This window comes from Peromyscus eremicus, chromosome 3, assembly GCF_949786415.1.
Source record: "Peromyscus eremicus chromosome 3, PerEre_H2_v1, whole genome shotgun sequence".
Classification (NCBI taxonomy): Eukaryota; Metazoa; Chordata; class Mammalia; order Rodentia; family Cricetidae; genus Peromyscus; species Peromyscus eremicus.
The window spans coordinates 110,272,913-110,287,837 of record NC_081418.1 but is presented as its reverse complement, the minus strand read 5'-3'; the positions used below and the strand labels follow the sequence as shown (position 1 = coordinate 110,287,837).

General features: G+C 38.2%; 1 long non-coding RNA gene across 5 annotated transcripts in view; it reads right to left on the bottom strand.

Moving 5' to 3' along the window:
- Nucleotides 1–14,925, bottom strand: part of LOC131907239 (uncharacterized) — a 135,729-nt gene that overhangs the window by 112,672 nt on the left and 8,132 nt on the right. For 3 of the 5 annotated variants that reach the window (XR_009378335.1, XR_009378339.1, XR_009378336.1), the window contains exons 2-3: nucleotides 10,628–10,715; nucleotides 9,493–9,639 (exon numbers count right to left, since the gene is read on the bottom strand). This is a non-coding gene — a long non-coding RNA (uncharacterized LOC131907239). The remainder of the gene's footprint in view (nucleotides 1–9,492; nucleotides 9,640–10,627; nucleotides 10,716–14,925) is intronic. The other 2 variants (XR_009378338.1, XR_009378337.1) reach the window with 1 other exon arrangement.

The following is a 14,925-nucleotide window of genomic DNA, read 5'->3' as shown; positions in this document are numbered from 1 at the left end:
GAGGGGCTAGAGGGCTGGGTCATGGATTAAAAGAGCACATTGCTCTTGCAGAGGACCCAAGTTTCAAGCACCAATATCAGACAGCTCACAGTTACCTGTGTCTCCAGCTGGAGGGGATCTGGTGTCTCCACCATCTGTAGGAACCTGCATATGCACACATCTAGACCCTCCCCCACATATACCTAATAAAAAGTAATTAACTAAGTAAAAGGAAGACTATTTCATTTTACCCAACAGATTAAAGGATAAAAATTACACAATTATATCAATTGACACAGAGGAACGCACCTGACAAGACTAAGCCCATGAATAGCAGAAATTCTCAGCAAAGTAAAATAGAGGGAAACTTCTTCTACTTGCTGAAGGTGTAAAACCCTGAAGCTACCACAAAAGAAAAGCTGAGAAATTGGACTCACATCCCTAAAATTAGGAGTAAGGCAAAGATGTCCTCATTTCTCACTATTTATATTCAACAACCTATGTGACATCCTAGATATTGGAATAAGGCAAGAAAAATATAAAAGGATGCAAGGTTGAAGATGAAGTCAAAAAGCTGCTTTAGTGCTAGATGCCACAGTTACTTATGCAGTATCCCAAACTGCCCTTAGTAATGGTAAACACTTGTAGCAAATTAAAAATGGATGACTTTTTTTCCTACTACGTTCTAAAACTCCCTTGTACATTTTCTGATATTAAAAGTAATGTAGAACCAGCCATGGTGGCTCATGTCTGTAATGCTGGCACTTAGGAAATTGAAGCAAATAGAGGCCTTGAGTTCAAGTCAGTAGAGGTTACATGATGGTTTGTAGACCAGCATGGATTACAGAGTGAGACTCTTAAAAAAAAAAGTCTGAAGTAGTGAGAACTGTCCTTATTAACAGACAATATGATTTTATGCTTAGAAAACCCTGAACACTCTATCCAGAAACTTAAGACAGTAAGGTTATGGAATACCAGTTTACTATGAAAAAAATCAATTGCTTTCTAACTACTCATGATATTTTTTCTAATAATTGGAGGCATAAAGTATAAAAACAATGCACTATTTGAGACAGGTCTACTGCAGCCCAGGCTAGCTCTGAACTCACTATGTAGCAGAGGATGACATTGAAGTTGTGATTCTCCCACCTCCACTTCTAGAGTGCTGGGATTACTGTATGCACCACCATGCTGGGTTTCGCAGCTGATGCTGGTAATAGTACCACATGTACTCTGGCTTAAATCTAACAAGGTATTACAAATGCTCTGTGCATCTAAACCACAATGAAAGAAAACAAAGATCTAAATGATAGAAAGATGCTCTGTGTTTATGGATTAAAAGACTTAATGTTACCTCTCTGAATAATTGATTTATAGATTCAACATAATCCCATTAGCAATTTAGGGAGAGAGTTTGTGGATGTTGACACTGATGTTAAAGTTGCTCTGATGAAGCAAACCACCTAGGCTGGCAATGCAGAACTGAAGAAGAAAGTTGAGTGACTTGGCCCTGCAATGTCAGGACTTAGCACAGGGCTGCAATGATCTAGCAGCATGGTATTGGTGAGAAAAGAGACACAAGGAGCAATCGGGGATGACAGAGAGCTCATTGAGATAGCCGAGCAAAGACAGTCAACGTCTAGATGATAAAGGCACGAAAGGGATTCAGTGAAATGGGGGAAATATCCCAGCAAATGCTGCTAGAAGAGGGATACCTGCCTGTGTGCAAAGTAAGACGCGGGCCTTAACTTCACAAATTAACCTGCATGCATGATACACCTAAGTATAAAGTATAATTTTTTGAACCCCAAGAAAGAAATATTAGCCAGGCTAATGCAGCTATGGGTTTGACTACAACAACAAAAGCATAGACAATGGGGAAAACTTAAAAATAAATCTTACTATTATTAAAATTATAAATGACTACTCCAAAAAAAAAACCTCAAAGAACATAAATTTCAGATTTGAGAAATATTTGCAGAAAATGTATCTGGTAGGATACTTGGATCCAATATATGTATATATTGTATATATGCTTAAAACTAACCACAAGGTATTATTCCAATTTTAAAACAGGCAAAAGTATTAAACTGACACCTCAATTAATATACACAAAATCAAACAAAATATAAAGAGATAGGAAGCATTTTTATATTAAAGAAATGCAGGTGGAACATTAAGAAATGCTGCACATAAACTTAGAATGGCCAACATCAAAAGGAAACAAAAAGAAAGAAAAAATAGAAGTACAAAGATGTGCTCTTATTTTTCCCACTTAGGATGGGGAACCACAGGGGCTCCACTTCACTCCCCAGGGGAAGGCCGAATGGCACTGTCACTCTGAAAAACAGTTTGGCAATTACTTGCAAAATTGAAAACAATCTTAACATTTGATCCAGCAATTCTGTTTAAAGGTGTCTATATGACTGATTTTAAAAGTGATGTCTACACAAGAGTTTGTATATAATTTTTTTACAATAGATTTATTTATAATTGTTAAGACACAGAAAATGGCAAGAGACCCTCCAGTAAGATGATCAGATCAATAAATGGCACTGCGTCCACCCTACAGGATGTCATTAGGTGACAGAATGACATGAGTTATCTGGTCTATGGAAGAAACCTAAACTGATGTTGTTAAGTAAATGAAGCCATTGTAAAAAGGCTACACACTGGATGATTCCAATTTTAACACACTTTGGGAAAAAGCAAAATGACTCAAAAGATCAGAGTTGGTCAGGTTTGTGGGAGAAGGCAGAGAGAGTGGAAAAGATGGAGAGCAATAAGTTTTTAGGCTGGTAAAACCACTCTGCAAGATACTGTAGTGGTGGAGATAAGATACACATTTGTTCAAAACCTGTCAAATTTAACAATACAGAGAATAAACCTTATCATATGCAAATTTTAAAAAATATAAGCAGTCAGAAGATCTAAGAATATGTGGAGAGTATGACAAAGCAGTTTAGGGAACAATTCCTGCATGCAAAATCGCCCCACTGAAGGAGGCGGGGTCAGGTAAGTCTGGGAATGCATGGACAGCCAGGTAAAAGGCCAGAGACCAGCACTTAATGAAGTTTCACCTCATGATAATGGTTCTGCCCAACTCATGCATCTACAACACAAACCCTACACGCAAGGGTCAGGGAACATCATATAATACAGGGCATAAAGATTGTAAGAGCCAGAGGACCAGGGTGGGACGTCTACTGCAAGATTTTATCTTCTAAATAACAGCAAAGATGCACCCAGGAAATCCCAACAGTATGTACTAAACAAAACCTAAAATATGATAACAGCAAATTGTCATGTGATGGATAGGGGAATTCTTATGGGAATTTACTCCTAGGAGAACTATAATCAATTGGTGGTTACTGGGAGAGGGAGAATTAGTCTTCTCCAGGGCTGAGCCCATGATAGGTTAGCTAATTCCAAGACATAAGCCCTAAACATATATGATCTCACTAAATGATCTCAGTAGGTTTTATTATAAAGGGTATATACATATATACGTGACAAGTACAATTATAGAATAAGAGACCATGGATTAGAATAGGAGTGGGAAAGACATGGGAGGACTTGGAGGGAGGGTACTGGAGAATGATATAAATATAGTGTCGATATATGAAATTCTCAGAAAATAAAATTTAATTGATACCTTATTAATTCTTACAGGAATTAACAGTTACATAAGTAGGTGGCAAATAATGGGAGTCTGAATTTTCCCTGTTTGAAGAGGAGTTCAGAAGTAAGGGACGATACAAGTGGTAATGAATTAGAGTTGTAGGCATTATTAGGAATTCATAATCCATGCTAAGTTTAATGTAGGTAGAGACAATTACATGCAGAATTACTTATACACATGTACTCACACAGGAGTTAGTATATGCACAGTCTGTCAGCAGTAAGCACGTGGAAACATCTCAATGACATTGCACAATATTAGCTTTCAAATAATAGTTTTTACTACCATGTGATAACAAGGGCAACCAGGGAATCTTGGAAAATTAGTTAATTCTATGACAATGGCAAAAAATACATCAGAAAAGTCTGGAACATCTTATGAGACCAGAAATAAAGGAACTGATCAAAAGCAAAGATGAAATCTGACAGAATATTCACATGAAGGAGATATGTCAAAAGATATAGGAGCCAAGTGCAACAGTTTCCACAAAAAAAGCAAAAAAAAAAAAAAAGCCATACCAGATTGTAGCCCAAATATAAAGTAACTACACTACACCAACATTTTGACTATAAGGACCCTGGACAGAACACACTAGAAACGTCCCTTTATTCCTATGGTCTTTCCACTCCATAACTCTAGACTAATCATGAAAAAAATATTAGTTCAATTATAATTGATATTTTATTTTAAAATGTTCAGCATCATTGTATTGATTAATTTTGCATAGCTGTGGCCTTTAAATACTTGACAGAAACAGTGTGAAATGGCAAGAGAGCTGAGAGAAGGCTAGACTAGACATAGAGCTAGTGCACCTTCAAAAGCCATCCCTAGTGCCTACTGCTGAGAGAAGGCTAGACCAGATGTAGAGCTAGTACACCTTCAAAAGCCATCCCTAGTGCCTACTGCTGAGAGAAGGCTAGACCAGACATAGGGCTAGTACACCTTCAAAAGCCATCCCTAGTGCCTACTGCTGAGAGAAGGCTAGACGTAGAGCTGGCACACCTTCAAAAGCCATCCCTAGTGCCTACTGCTGAGAGAAGGCTAGACCAGACGTAGAGTTTGCACACCTTTAAATGCCATCCCTATTGCCTACTGCTGAGAGAAGGCTAGACTGACATAGAGCTGGTACACCTTCAAAAGTCATCCCTGGTGCCTACTGCTAAGAGAAGGCTAGACCGGATTTAGAGTTGGTACACTTTTAAAAGTCATCCCTAATGTCTACTTCCAGCAACAAGACTGCACACCTTTTACTGAACACTCAAAACACGAGCCTGTGCAGGATACTTTAGTTTCAAACTACAACAGTCATCAAACAAACAACTAAAAAGAAAAGACTGAAAAATGGTTAGCCAAGAAAATCCAAAGACACAGAAGTGTAGTAGCCCGAAGTAGCTCTTGAAACAGAAAAAAGACCTGCCATAAACTGAGGAAAAGTAAAGGAAAAATGGGCTTAAATGACTCACAGTTTATAACATGAGATTACTAATTATGGCAAATGGCACACTACTGAAAGATGCTAGTGACAGGAAAACCAGGTTTGTAATACATAGGACACCTTCCTCTGATAAAAGGACAAATAAGGAAACTTCTGTAAAGTGATGACGAACGTGCTTTGAAAAGGTTCAGCTGTAGACATAAAGCAAACAAATGCAGGAATTATGTACTGAGCAGAAAACACAGGCTACATGCTTTGCAATAAAAAATAGCCGAAATAAATATTAGGTCAGAGAAATGAGAAAATCCACAGATAAGACCTCAAGAAGATTAAAAGCATGTAGACATTTTTTTTAAAGCACCCAAGCTAAACAGGAAATGGCCTTGACCTTTTTTCATTTCATTTTATATTAAATGTTTTTTTGTAAAATAAGAAAATATCAACAAATATATGGTCAAAGATCAGTCTTCACATACACATTCACATGCACACACACGCGTGCACACACACACACACACACACACACACACACACACACACGCACCAGAATTTAGAGTGCCAGCTTAAGAAAACTGATAAATTATGTATGTTAAAGGTCATTGAAATAGATACTCTGAAACAGTGTTAATGACATAACAAATTAAAATGATTATTCTAGAAAACAATGTAGCAAATACCAAGGCAAACTTGTACTGAAATATTTAAGAGTATATCCCAGCAGAAATTCTCATACACATGATCCAGGGAATCCTTCCTCCAGGTATCTATAGGAAGCTAAGTCCACATTTGGAAGGCACATAACAACCCTCCCCCCAGAGAGAGAGAGAGAGACAGAGACAGAGACAGAGAGATAAAAGGGCAGAGAGACAGAGACATAAACACAGAAACAGAGAAATAGAGACAGAGATACAGAGAGAGAAAGAGACAGAGACAGAGACAGACAAGAGAAAGGCAGGAGAGAGGCGCAGAGGGGAAGAGAGAGGCGCAGAGGGAAAAGAGAGGCCCAGAGGGAGCTGGTCATTGCATGCACACAGCATGGGTGCATCCATGTGTGCACCCACATGCAGAGACAAGAAATGGACCCTGGCAGTCTTCCTCTACTGCTCTCTGCCTTATTGCCTTGAGACAGTTAGGCTCTCCGGTCATGAGGCTCTCAGGATCCTCCTGTCTCTGCCCCAGCAATCCTGAGGTACAGGCACGTGTAGCTATGTACAATTTTTACATGATTTTTTGGGACTTGAACTAAATCCTTATGCTGACAGAGTAGGTGCTCTTATACACTGATCCATGTTCCCAGCTCTATAATGCTTTATTTTAATACTATGTACCATTCATTCTAGTAAGTAATAAGAATATGTTTTGGTTTTGTTTTGGTTTTTGGTTTTTGGTTTTTCAAGACAGGGTTTCTCTGTGTAGCTTTGCACCTTTCCTGGAACTCACTCTGTAGTCCAGGCTGGCCTTGAACTCACAGAAATCACCTGCCTCTTCCTCCTGAGTCCTGGGATTAAAGGCGTGCACCACCACCTCCCGGCTAATAAGAATATTTTAATCTTCACATTTAATTTAAATTTTATAAAAGCTATACAGTATGAAAACCATATTGTAGGCAACCAAATAGGAAAGTGTCATGATTATAAATACACACACATACACACAATAATGATCTACTGTTGTGCTTATCAAAAGTTTAGCAGAGCTTTCTTTATAAAGCCCTATAAATCTACCTTAAATAGATAAATATTGGAGAGGGAAGGAGGGAAGAACAGAGAAAGGCTAGGTACATATAGATTAACTAAATGCTTGTAGTTTGGAAGCAACACATAATGACCTGTATCTGTTTGCTATCATTTGTGTCCTAAAGAAGGGGCTACGAACCAGCAGCGGCGCCATTGCGTGGCTGCCTGGGCCATTTGTCTTAGCATTGTGCCATTACCTTCTTCCCTTTCTCAATTCTTCTTTTGAATTTACTCTAGTACATTCCTCATCTAGTGCCCTTCGTCACCATTATATTCTATCATATCATTCCTGCTTCTTATAACACTGCTACATCAGATCTACCCAGAGTGCAGTGTCCATCCCAGAGATGCCTGGGCTCCATCTCAGACTTTGCAGCATCAGTATCAGTGGGAACTGCAGCTTAACAGGTTTCTTGGGTAGCTACTTCACACTGTACTCTCAGCACTGTGGTTGAATCCCATAAATATCACCTGCTACTCTAGTAGCTATGGGAGGAATGAGACCAGGGTCAGTTGAAGCAGATCATGGCCTGGATTTTCAAAATTCTCTGGGCCAAAGTCAGCAAACATACAGGGCCAGAGTCAGGCAGCTTTACTTATAGCTTGTGAGTACAAAGACATTCAGTGACCTGGAGAAATTAAATGTATGTATATGCAAAAGAGTGTGTACAGGCACTCACGCACATGTGATGTGCATTTTATCTAAGTCTATGTGCCATGTAGGTGATCTTCCTCTCTTTTCCCAAGCCCCCAATTTAAACAGACTGGCTGTCTCCCTCTTTCTCTTTCATGCTTAGTATTCCATGAACTATTTCTTTTAATAGTACGTTCTGCTTCTCAAGGAAAATGTTTGAAAAAGCGTTGGTGTGACTCTGTTGTGAACGTCTTAAACGGATCTGCCATACCTGCATGGCCATCAAGGTCAAAGAAAGGCATGCAAAAGCATGTCCCGGCCCCTTTGTGGGATCTCTTGTTTAAGACTGATTCTTGTGGAGAAATTGAGCCTTCTGGGTATCAGCTATTAGATTAATTACTTTATAATGTTTCATCTTGGGCTTGATCTATTAGGTCAGTAGATTTCTAATTTTTCTATGGTTTATACAAAGTAATCTACATTTGTGCCCACCCTCTAAGAATCAATTCAAATGATTTTTCTCCCAGTGAAGAATCTCTGGCTTCTTTAATCAGATTTAAAGAATTGTTCCCCTTTGCTACCATGTTTTACAAGCATACCACATCAAATTGTGAAGATAGTTTGCATATTGATATTGCCTTTAGAGAATGGCCATAGGGTAAACATTCATTTGAGGAAGCCCAGACATATGAGGTATATTCAAATGATTGCATAAATCGAATTCCAGAACGGGATTCAGTCCGCTGCTCTGGCTAATTCTATACTATCTCAGAACATCTTAGTAAAAGTGTTATCCGTTTTTAAATTTGTCTTCTATTTTTGGCTTTATTCGCTGGCTTTTCTGATCTTCATTTTTGGTGAAAATGTTAAAGGAATGATGTTGCCTGCTGCCGAGATCATGTTGAAAAAGGCACTATATTGAGGTGCAGTTTGAAACGTGACAGCATATGTAAATGTGTTGGTGATGCTAAAAATACATGGATAAATGATACATGGCATCCGCAGAGTATGCACAACTCTGTATTTATATAGTACCTACATGTAGACAGTAGGAGTCTATTTATGCATTTGCCAAGAAAGGGAGAAGTGTCTACATATGTCTCGTAAATCTGGATCCGGGCTCATGCCCAATGCAGATGCTGCAGAGAGGCAAGTGGGGAAAGGGGCTTGCTGCTCTGGGAGCAGGCTGTCTGTCAGATCATTTCCCCGAATAGGATTCTGGAAACATGAACAAAAATGATAGCCTACAGACAACAAAAATGTATCTAAAAAAACTGGGGAAAAAGTCCTTTCTAGAACATCTCCCCAGCATGCATAACTTGTTAGAATTTTTGGAAGATGAATTCTAGAAATGTCATGCAGTATCTTTTATTTAGCCAGCATATTAAAAGAGCCCCAATTCCCCCAGAACCTAGGTTCTACTTAGGCCTTGCATATGACCAGAATAATGACTCACGTGGAGACTTCTGTAGTTTTTAGATAAAAAGCCATCTGTGCTTAAGGGGTGTGTCCTCACAGTCGCAAATGCCAGCATTAGAACCCCAGCTCCATGATTGACACAAGGTTGAGTATTTCTCCTTTGAGTGAAATAGGGCTTACTGCTTCATTCAGAGTTAAATTAGATATATAATGTTTTGATATCCTCATTCTAAAATATGAATGTATAATTCTAAAGCAGCTTAGCAGTCAAAAAGTCCTCCAAAAATCTGAATGTTCTGCATTTATATTATGAAATTTAATCATGCCTCACTCTAAGGAGTGTTAGATTGTTGCATCTTATTCAATGATTAAGCATTTATCCTATGACATTCACAAAAGTAAATCAAATTGTGTTTTTAGCCTCAAACTCTACCTCCAGATTTATTTTTAAATTTCAAATTAGTGTCAGAAATGTGTTAAATGAATATTTGCTGGCAGAGGTATCTGGATAGGATAGAAGACATGTAGCTTGAGTTAGGGAATAACTTTGTATCTCTATGTCTGTCTGTCTGTCTATCCTTGTTTTTGTAATAGAAACATAACTTACTTGCATAGTGAGTCACTCCTAATGGAAAGAACGAACACTCCTCACTGGTTAACCAGCACTGGAAACAATGCTGACTGTACCAAGGCAGAATCCATGTGCTGAACTCAGGAAACTTGGCTCATGAGAGCCTTAACTCTAGAGTCCAATCTACGAGGGAGCAGAACAGAATCAGATAACGTGGGAAACTACTTTTTGCTCTGTTCCTTTTGTTAAATCTCTGGCTTTCTTTTGTTTTCTCCCCATTTTCTTCCATCTTTCTAGTCCCTTTGTTTATGACTTAGGCTGACAGAGACACCGAAGGAAGATGGTGACTGACTCAAAGCTCGGCCTGTGAACAGTAAACACACAACTGAAAATCCGTTTTCCTTACTAATTCACACTCCTCCAAAGAAAGGGAGGATCTTCATAGGAAAACTATTCCAAATGACATTCTAAAGTGGGATCCCTGTAGCTCAAATTCACCACTGGCTCAGCCTTGTGCACTCATCTCTATTCTTCAGGGTCTGGAAGCCTTACGAAGAGAGATCAATATGTGCTCATCTAATGCATTCCAAGGTCTCAATGCTATAAAATCACACTCTTTCCCTGCAATAATTTTCTCTAAATAATACCAACAATATAGTTATAAAGTAGAGAACATCAACACCCCTGTATCAGAAATAATATTAAAAGAATAATCTAAATATTTTCTATTAGTGAAAGACTATTTTTCAATATGGTTACCCAACTTGCTAAACATGGAAACAGGCTCACTATAGTTTTAAATAATAGTAATAGAATTTTAATAAGGTTGCCTTTTTATTAGGTACATTTAACTAGTCTTTCTGATTTCTCGTATTATAATCAGCAGTTAAGCAGCTTTTTCTGTGCAGCTGTTGTAACCACCTCATTTAACATTAGGTATATCTTTTAGCTTAATTAAAGCATTCCTCTCTTTCAGTAATAGTGGATTGTTTTCAGTTCACCCATTATGTGTAATTGTTTTCTTTGATCCATTCAAAACGTGGCTATTTTTCATGGCTAATTAAATCAACACTTGACCACTGCATTTAATGCTTAACTCGGTTTTATTTCTAATCTTGCAGGCCGGGCTTCTGCACCTCCTACGTCTTGCTCATGATATTAAGTTACTCACCGCCTACATCAGCTTGTCCTTGTAAGTAGAGGCAATGTGTATATATCAGGAATTCCAGCAGAGGGCACTCAAGCAAGAATAATCATTTCTGTAAGAAGAGAAATTGATGATGATGTTTCCTGATATTTTTTTTCTTTTTCAAATCAAATTAACATCAGAGTATGTGTGCGTGAGTATATATGTGTGTTGGGGGCTGGGGTGGGTGGGACAAATCTATCCTTGGCGAGCCAACTCATTTCTCACTTAACCTCTCTCTCAGCTGAATAAGAGCCACTGTGTGCACAAGATAAGAGACGAGATATTTTCAAAACACTCCTAGTATTAAAACCAAAGCCATAAATTCTGTTTCAACAACTGACATTTTTATCACTGTCTACTTTGGCTTCCTTTACATTTTATGGATTTTTAAGGATAAGTCCCTATCATTCAGAAAAGTACTCAAACTTCTGAAGAATGCTCCTTCTTGCCAAGACATTGCTAAACATGTTTTAATGAAAAAGTAATAATATAAACAAAAGCAAGCCAGCATGAAATTTTATAGGAAAAAAAAAAAAAACAGAAGATGCATCCCCTCTCTGCTAGGGAGACTGGAGTTTCCTGTTCCTGCATACACAACCAAACAGATTCAAGGACTCATTCCTGCTATTTCCAGCCAGTGAGCTCTTGGTGACTACTCATATGTTCCTTGTCAAAGAGGCCTAGTCAGTGACCAGAAGCATTGACTAGGGATCATCAGGTCAGGAGCAGGAGCATCCAGTTCCACTCATTCTGGCACTTACAGCTCTTAAACATTAAAAGCTCTCCAGGAGGAAATAACCCAGCTCACAGCTTTTGCCAATTTTCATAGTGTAAATTCTTCACACCACAGTAGATAGCAGACATGAAGTCACTGGAGTTAACGTGGGGTAGATGTGCAGTAGCACGTCCCTAGATCATACTGCCAGCCCACTCTACAGTAGACACAAATAACTTCAAGTTCAATGTAAGGATAAAATACAGGGAGTTTGGGGTATTTATTTCTGCTATAGTGAATTTTATTTAAATATGAATTAGTGTGGTTTAATTTTTGGTAATAGCTGATTTTAATAGATGGTTTGTGAGATTGCTGTGAGCCATGCAAAGCTCCTAAGAGCTGAGCACACTGCCCATCAGTACAAAAGACCTTCAGGAACTCACAGCTCAGAAAAGCAGAGGAGCACCTGACTACCAGCTGGGAAGAGTGGGAAGCAATTGGCTTTTCATTTAGAAAAGTCGTTTAGGAACTGACTTTTCTAAACACAGAAACTACATCACATTTGCGGACTGTTTTCTCGCTTACAAAATTTCCTTCTATTAGATGCATTTTAAATATTTAATCATTTATGGTAATCCTTGTCACATCTGTTACAGCTTAATTTTATGAAAATAGACTCAACTTTCAAATTTAAATCATAGTATTTCAGAAAACAAAACAAAATAATTGAATTTCAAAAGCAGACATCAAAATTATTCAGAAAAAAAATTTTCACTTTGAATTAGCAGGTATTATCCTGAAAAAAAATAATGAATGAAAAGTATTAGTAACTTCTAGCTAGATACCACAGCTATCCTAGAAGCTTTATATTTTAGCCCTGTTTACCAAAATGTTTGAATACATTTTTAAAACATGTTAAGAACATATTACCACCACCACCCTGCATTGTGAATTTTTCTTTAACATAATCAGAGAACCTGAAGCTGATTTAAAATTTTTCAAAAAGATTTTGAGAGTCTAGAACACTTTCATAGTAGGGTACTTGCCTAGCATGGTGCAGACCTAACACTGAAAACCAAATAAGGAAATCAACAAAAATGTAAGTGAGATTTTACTATGTAGTTCAAGGTTGTTTCACACCCATACACATGCATGTAAAATCCTTCAGAGCACACTGCAAAGTCATCTTGCTGTCTGTGAATACATAGATCTAACTCCTAATAGCACAGCTACTCTTTGAGGAATATTGATTAACGAACTCCCCACCCCAACATTAATTTCCATTCTCTACAGACAAGCTCTGTTTGTTCTACTTCAAAAATCAGATGTTTTATTCCAGGAATTTGGGCAAATTACTGAATCTCTGCTCATCCTCAGTTTCCTATGAATTATAATAAAGAATAAAAGCACCGATTACAGTCATTGGCTGGGATAAAGAAAGTGTTCAGAAACACTCGGTCTAATTACTGCTGCGGCTAGAGTTATGATTATTAATAAACTTAGCTGTGTGGTTTCCCAGACCACAGCAAATTAGAAGCACTAAATTAGAAGGAGACAGAGACTCTGTGGAATGAATATTCTTACTGTAGAAGGAAATACAGTTAACTGCTCATTCACGGAAACACAACGGAATCTCAGATAGGTATTTTAAAAGTAAGGGCAAAGCTGGGAAAATGACTCAGTGCCTGAGGATCTGAGTTTGGTCCCCAGAACCCACATTAAAAAAAAAAAAAAGCCAGGCATGGTGGCATGGGCTTGTAACCCCAGCACTGAGAAGGCAGATCTTGGGGGATCATTGGCTAGCCAGACTAGCATACTCAAGAGCTCCAGACCAGCTGGAGACAATGCCTGAAACAGACAAGGCAATGCCACCCAAAGAGGAACAATATCAGAGGTTGCCCTCTGACCTAAACACAGGCACACACACACAGGCATGGGGGGGGGGCATCCTGGAGAACCAAAGCAAGGAGCAGGGAATGGATCTTTCTCAGCTGACCTAGCAAGTGTCCCTAAGCAATTGGGACTTACTATCAAGATTCAGGGTTATTAGGGAAAGCTGAAGTGTTTTTCAATTTCCTGTTTATTTAGGAAGACTTGTATATCAAACACTATAAATATTTTTGTGAACATGCTAAATGATATTCAAGCTTGTAAACACATATAATCTAATGGTTTCATTTCACACCCATAAAAATTGGGAAAAAAAACACTAATAAATACACATTTTAACGTCTGTTGTTAAATTCAGGGTTGTGTGATATTTTTATGCTTATTATATAATTCTGTAATTAAAGGGAACAAATTAACTTCTATAGAAACTTTGATTCAAAATCATGTGTGCACTGGGGTCGGGGATGGGGCTCAGCAGTAGATTGTGCTCTTAGCATGTGTGAAGGCTTGGGTTCTGTCATCAGCAAACAACAGTACCAGTAATGGCCTCAATGAATGTAATTGAAGTGTCATGGTTAGACTTGGAGTATTAGGAATTTAGATTGATATACAGGCAAACATCATTGGGGCACTATTCCTCTGGTCAGCACTGATTTAAATTTCTCTTTAATGATCATGACAAATCTGTGTCTCTTTGTCAGTCTTGATCTGCTAAGTATTTTTCTGGTGACTTTTCCTTTGAGTATGTGAGGATTGTAGATCAAATACGGTAAGAAGGCCTGGGCTACATAACTCAAAAGGTAGTTAAATGAACAAATAAAATAATGTGGTAAATGAGATTCATTACCATTATCATTAACTATTGGCCAGTGCTAATGCTGTCTTATGGTTGGCTCAGTACTGAAGCTGTCCAGTTTGACTTTTAGATTTTTGAATGTATTCTGAATGGGAGATGGTCTGAAGAATAAAATCCTACTTAGTGAGTGGAGACTCCACTTTTTTTTTTTAACTAGCTTTTGTAATGCTCCATCTCATGCAGGGACATTTTAAAGGACAGAATGGTGTTGATTCTGTTGTTTAATTTGGAAGATACAAAAGTATCCCAGGCTAACTGCAGTTTTGATCACACTGCTTCTCTTGTCATGTAGATTTTTTTTTCTAAGACAGGGTTTCTCTGTGTAGCCCTGGATATCCTGGAACTTGTTCTGTCGAGCAGGCTAGCCCCCAGTTCAGAGATCCCTCTGTCTCTGCCCTGAAGTGCTGGGATTAAAGGTGTGCCCCACCAAGGGCTGGGCATAGCTCAGTGGTAGAATGCATGCCTCACATACATGAAGCCTTAAACTCAGTCTCCATAAGGTAAATCCTTCCATCTTGGAAACTGGGGCTGTTATTCATCTGATGTCTTATTTTGTGCTGTTTCTCTCTCTTCTCTCTCTCCTCTCTCTCTCTCTCTCTCTCTCTCTCTCTCTCTCTCTCTCTCTCTCTCTCTCTCTCTCTCTCTCTCTCTAACAAGATAAAGCTTTGTATCAGTCATAGGATTTTTTTGTTTTTGTTTTAATTTTTTAAAGATATTCAGAACTCCACATTGCAAGCTTAAAAATTGATTTTTTTTGTAATCATTTTTTCTTTTCATTACCAAAGCTCTCTTTTCCTCTCTAGTTATTTATTTTTTAAA